Source organism: Haematobia irritans, chromosome 1 (genome assembly GCF_050003625.1).
Source record: "Haematobia irritans isolate KBUSLIRL chromosome 1, ASM5000362v1, whole genome shotgun sequence".
Taxonomy (NCBI): domain Eukaryota; kingdom Metazoa; phylum Arthropoda; class Insecta; order Diptera; family Muscidae; genus Haematobia; species Haematobia irritans.
This window is the reverse complement of record NC_134397.1, coordinates 112,043,840-112,051,065: the sequence shown is the minus strand read 5'-3', so window position 1 is coordinate 112,051,065 and position 7,226 is coordinate 112,043,840.

Here is a 7,226-nt window from a genome sequence, read left to right as displayed (position 1 = left end):
TTCGATTCTGATCACTGAAGCAAAAGTTACGTAACATTGCATATATGCAATTTCATGCAGATAATCAATTTCTTTAGTCAACGTTGTTATCTCTATATATCACAGGTAGAGGAGAAAAGTGATGAGATCAAACATGTTTTAAATGAACAATTTTATTGATGGTTGGGGAAAATGGAACATTTTTACTAAAAAAATTGTTTTCTCGCCAAATATAAAATGTTTGACAAAATCAGATAGCATGGTTGCGTCAAACATGTTACATGTTCCCCATCGAAAACTAACATTTTACTTCTGAAACATGTTTGAGGTGATCATATTCCTTCTCGGGGTGCAATATTAAAAGTCAAACTCTTGGGATTCTAAATAATTTCTGACTTTTTTGATGTACAGAGTTCCTCAGTTTTGCATTTAACACAAAGGGATGTGAACTTGGAGAACGCAATCCCATAGATGCGAGACCGTTTGCCGTTTACCATTGCACTGTTCCACGTAGAACAGTGCAATGGTAGGAGGGGCGACGAAACTTCTAACATAGGGAGTGACCCAAACAAGAAAAAGACTGGAGAACTACCATGCTTAAAGAAAAGAGGAACAGAAACGTCATAACAATCATTACCTGATACCTAGAATTGGAGCCACATCTGTGCCGAGTAAGAGCAGCGGATGCTTGTGTATGTCGAAAAAGAGACTTTGGAACTCTGTTTATGTCAAATTCTACGCTTATGAATCGGATGATGGAACAAAGAAGTTGGAGCGTTCCACATGCTGAAAACTGGTTTTGGTATATACCAGCTTATATGATACACGGAAATCTGGACCCTAGTTTTTACTTAGGGTAGGTATAATGGCGACTTTTCAGTTAATTATGATACCACAATATTGACCTTCTGTTTATCACTGAGTGTAGTTCGATTCAATATTAAGCTCTATAGTTCCGAGTTAGAACGGTCTTCCACCATGAGGAAGCTTTTAAACACCTAAAATTGTCACCAACATATTGACAGGGGATAGACCACCGCAAAAAAATGTTGAACCCATTTAACATATCTGTCACGATGCTATACGTGTAACAATTACAACCCAGCAGCTTGTATGTTATACGATTCTCCAACGATGTAGGGCAAGGATCAACTCGAATCTTCTTCTACGACCTCGATTTATATCAAACTCGGTGTTTAAATCTCCATCATCATCAAAATACTCGGATTTATATTCACATTCATATTAAGTGTCCTAGTAGTAACAAAAATTGATTGAATGCATGACATTGCACATATGCAATTATATGGCATATATGCAACGACAGTTCATATCGGCTCAAACGCATAAAATTGCAGATATGATATCATTCATTGTAGAGCACTTGCAAATATAATTTGTATTATAAAACTATATACGTAGCGTTTAGAATAGAGTAAACTTTTCATTTTATATTTACATTTAAAAAAATTTTAAGAAAGTTTCATAATATTAAAACAAATAAGTTAAATTTTTCGAGGTACTCAAAATGCTTATTTTAATTTCGCTTTATTTAAATGAAATTGTTACGATACTGGACAAAATCCTTATCAAATATAATCTAGGGCTTCCAAAATGTGAATAACAAAAAAAAAATTATGGTAAAATATGTAAAAGAATAGGAGCTAGACAGGCAAGAAACTATCATTGCATATATGCAATGTCATGCAACGAAGGGTTAAACTAATGTGGTACATGGTTTGATGTGCTCAGTAGCCAATCTTCCTCTTCTATAATCTTTGGTTGCAATTAAGTTTGATGTATGTATAGGTTCGACGGCTACATTGGTTCACAAGTACAAAGATAATAAAAGAGGTAGATGGGAGATTGGCTACTGAGCACATCAAACCATTTACCACATTAGTTTAATACTCGAACCAAACGCGTATACGACAAGTATTGACATAGCATTAAAATGCAAATAAAAAGAAATTAAGAGCACGAAATAAATTTCCATGAAGGGGAAAATTTAATTTTTTTGTTGTTGCCTAAAATTTAACATTGTTTCATTAAGAAAATTGCATTTTTCATTTAAAAAATAAAAACGAAAAACAACTAAAAGATTACAAACATGTATTAAACTAATCTGGTAAATGCAACATTTGGTATGACGCAAGCCAATCTCCCATATTCCTCTTTTATTATCTTTGCACAAGTGAGGGGACAGATACACCCAGTAATGTTTGACTCCATAGCAGCAGTTATAATCGAACTTAGTTTAGCAGCAAGGTAATTATGATATTTTGATGATGATAATGATGTTTTTGCTATCATGAAAAGAGAGATTTGAAAGCCGGTGGAGCTAATTTGATTGGGACGATAAGCTATAGAGTTTTGATTGAGGGATATGAATATTTCCGTCAACAGACAGTGTAGTGAATTTGTTAAAATTGTCTGAACAGTAATTGTGATTTACATTTGTCCATCTCAAGCTATTAGAAGAGTTTCCTACATCGAACGTGATGTTTTCTTTCTTTAGATGAAAATACTATGTTGACAACAAATCATACTGCATTTCCTACATTGTTGGATTCTGGGCTTTTGCTGACTCTGTAAAATTGTTCCAGCTTATAATACTCGTACTTATGGGACATTAAGATGACGGGAATGTTGGAATTCACCTCTCTATTTTTTATGAAAGTAAAATCGCTCAGTGGACTTTTATGGCGAAAATGCCAATTTGCCGATTTATCGGATTTTGAATACCAAAAAAGTCCAGGCCCAAATTTAACCATATTTCAAAATTACAAATAGCCGCCTTCGACTTTTCCATTTTTTTTTATCGATTTCTATTCCTAGATAAAAATTCTAATCTGATAAAAATGCATTTTCTGTGGCACTCGTATGCATTTTGGGAGAGAAAGAGAGAGAGAGAAAGAAAAACATAACAACTTGTAACCAAACATCAAGATTAGTTCTGGGACTAATGTGAGAGAAGTTTCATGCATTTTCTCCGCCTGTCCGCAACTTTGCCTATGAGTTAAATTTGTTTGCAATCAAATTTAACTTTTTCTCCTTTTTTCTACGAAATTTTATTAGATTGACTTTGCGTAGAATGCATTCAGGCACTGGGCAAACAATGAGAGAGGTCTGCCAAAGGAAGCAAATGGAATTATTTTACTTTGCCATAAAAGCCAAAATTATCAGGGGAATTTCACAACGGAAAATACAACGAACACTTGTGAGTTAAGCATCTTAGAAAGGATTTTTATATGAATGTTTGACTACCATTCCGACTAGGATATCAGAGGACGTGGGTTGGGGTCACAACAGTCAGGTGGTCTGGTATTGAGTATGTCTGTAACCGCAGGCCAATATTCTTGAGTAAAATGATTATTTTGTCTTATGGTTCTGATGTTTGATCGCTTTTTATCTTGAAGCTTTTATTTTATAGTTTTCTCCCATTTCCCCTGGACCATGACAAGGATTTCAAATGGCTGTATTTGCTTCTACATTCGGTGATGAGGATGTGGTGCGGTGACTTGTGGATATTTCGTATTTAAATGGCGAAAGGCAATTAAATAGTTGCCCCTGTCTCTTTGTGTGCGATGAAAGCCAAATCAAATGAATAAATCATGACCACAGTTGGAATAAAACAACGATGATGATGAGGCAAGTGAAGAGCCAGGGCAAGATAAGTGGCTTGGGATGTCAGTGAGTTGAAAAGATGTCATAAAATGTTTAATTACTTTACTTGAAATTGCCTAGGATTAAAGGAATGGATATAATTGTATTGCATTGAAATTCGTTTCGTTTAATGTGTCAAAATACGAGAAATTAATTGTGCACTACAGGCTTAAATTTTTAAACTGCAAAATGCCTTTTATATGTGTTATTGGTTTGAATTTAAACCTTCGTTTAATTCATTACTTGATCTGTACATACATGTTAGTAAATGTTATATTTATGGGATATGAGATGTAAAATGATATCACCCTGTTGCAACAAACATTTGTGTTGAATTATTACCATAGAATATTTTATTCATAATTGATGTCGAGCAATACGCTCGTCATTCAAGATGAAGAGCAGCTTTAATTCATCTGGAAAATTTTTGTGCAAAAAGTAAAAATATGGGTCTTTAGCCATTCTTGCGAGTTATATGACGAGGTCGAGTCTTGTCGGCCCAAAGCTGATTCGAAAATCATCTCCTGATAATTAGTCGTATTTACTTTGACGACTGCTTCAATGACAACGATTGCAGAGCATCACAGCTGCGCATGCCACTACTTTAAGAAAACAAATATATTTTACAGTGTAGATATTTATATTGTATATGAAATATCTCTATATAAATAAAAATGGAGTGTATGCTCGTGAATAATAAACTCAAAAACAACTCGACCGTTTTATATCCATGTTCTGCGGGCCGTCAGGAGTGTTCTTGTGTAGTTTGAAGTTTGTCCGACAACGGCACAATATTTAGCGTTTTATGTTCTTGTGTACTACTGGACCGATTTTGACCCAACTGTATGTGCATGCTCATTGGGCCGTGAGAAGTGTTTCCGTGTAGTTTGAAGCAGAAGCAGGGCTGTGGAGTCGGAGTCTGAAGATTTTGTTGGAGTCGGAGCCGGAGTCGTAGATATTTTGCTCGACTCCGACTCCGGCGAAACAAGATTTGAAAAATTCCTATATTTTAACTAAAGAAATATTTGACAAATTAGATAGATTAGGGTTTTTAATCGAACAACGAAAAACGAAGTGCTGGATTTCAGTCTATTTAAAGTGTATTTATATGGATGACATTTCACGGTGATATAAAAAATAGGTTTTACTAGAATGTGAACTGAATTGCTGAATTGTATTGTCCATTTTTATACCCTCCACCATAGGATGGGGGTATATTAACTTTGTCATTCCGTTTGTAACACATCGAAATATAGCTCTAAGACCCCATAAAGTATATATATTCTGGGTCGTGGTGAAATTCTGAGTCGATCTGAGCATGTCCGTCCGTCTGCTGAAATCACGCTAACTTCCGAACGAAACAAGCTATCGATTTGAAACTTGGCACAAGTAGTTGTTATTGATGTAGGTCGGATGGTATTGCCATATCGGTCCACTTTTAGGTATAGCCCCCATATAAACGGCTTGCGAATCGTCTAAGAGAAGCAAATTTCATCCGATCCGGCCGAAATTTGGTACATAGTGTCAGCATATGATCTCTAACAACCATGCAAAACGTGATCCACATCGGTCCATAATTATATATAGCCCCCATATAAACCGATCCCCCGATTTGGCTTGCGGAGCCTCTAAGAGAAGCAAATTTCATCCGATCAGGCTGAAATTTGGTACATGGTGTCAGCATATGATCTCTAATAACCATGCAAAAATTGGTCCACATCGATCCATAATTATATATAGCCGCCATATAAACCGATCCCCAGATTTGGCTTGCGGAGCCTCTTGGAAGACCAAAATTCATCTGATTCAATTGAAATTTGGTACGTGGTGTTAGTATATGGTATCCAACAACCATGTAGGAATTGGTTCATATCAGTCCATAATTATATATATATATATATATATATATATATATATATATATATATATATATATATATATATATATATATATATATATATATATATATATATATATATATATATATATATATATATATATATATATATATATATATATATATATATATATATATATATATATATATATATATATATATATATATATATATATATATATATATATATATATATATATATACAGTGGTGGCCATATAATTAGAAACGACGAGTTTTCATTTGCGTTTGAGTTCACAACTTTCTCAAAGTTCATCTCTCTCTTTCGATATTCCCGTTATGTTCTCACTACTGTTCAACATGTTGTTGCAAGTGTATATTGAAATAAACATTTGCACCATTTTGAAATAATTGTGTCAATTTGTCTTACACGTGTTCTTGAGTGTGGTCATATAATTAGAAACGCCGTTATACTTGGTGCAAATCTTGATTACCTCAAGGTAAGTAGTGTTTCTTTTTATTTTTAATTAACATCCAACTACATTATAAAATAATTCAGATAAAATATGGGCAAGAATAAGTCATGTACCCCGGAACTTCGCAAGTTGATTGTTCGCTGCTATTACGAAGAAAAGCAGTCTATGTCCACCATAGCAAAACGATTTTGTTGTTCCAAAAAAATGGTTTTTGGTGCGATACAAACTTATCGAGATACGGGAAGCTTCGAGAACCCAAAAAGAGCTCCAAAACCTAGAAAAACAACTCAACAGGACGATAGAGTTATTGCTAGAACGAGCAAAGCCAATCCATTTTTGACTCCGGGTGAAATAAATGATATTGTAAGCCCACAAATTTCGCAGCCTATTTCATCCAGAACTATCAGACGCAGACTTAATGAAGCTGGGCTTTATGGCTGCATTGCACGAAAAAAACCGCTAGTTACAAGTAAAAATATTAAGAAACGGTTAGAATTTGCAAAGGAGCACTTGAAGAAGCCTCTAAGTTTCTGGAAAAAAATTCTATGGAGTGACGAATCAAAGTTTAATTTGTTCGGATCGGATGGAAAATGCTACGTTAGAAGGCCTCTGAACAAATCATTGGATCCCAAATACACAATCAAGACAATTAAACACGGAGGCGGAAATGTGATGGTATGGGGAGCATTCAGTTGGTATGGTATTGGCCCGATACATCGCATAGATGGACGCATGGACCAACATCAATATAAAAATATATTGGAAAATATAATGGAACCATACTCATTCGCGCATATGCCTGTAACGTACATTTTTCAACAGGATAACGATCCGAAGCACACTTCGCGTGTAGTAAAACAATGGTTTAAAAATACAAAAACCACGGTTTTGTCCTGGCCACCGCAAAGTCCAGATTTAAATCCCATAGAAAACCTGTGGGGGGATGTGCAACGAATGTTAAAAACAAAGACTCCTAAAAATAATGAAGATCACTTTCGAAATATAAGGGAAGTTTGGAATTCGATACCAGCTTCACGATGCCGTGAAGCTGGTTATATTAATTTAAATGTTTTATAATTCACAGAAAATTTGGAATAAAATTAATTTTTGTTTTTGTTTCTAATAATGTGACCACAACAATTTTGGATTTAAGACGAAACTGTAATAAGCCATCTTCGGGAATAAGACAAAACATAGGATAAATAGCAAGGATATATATGATAAAGTACTAGCTATAATATGTATTGCA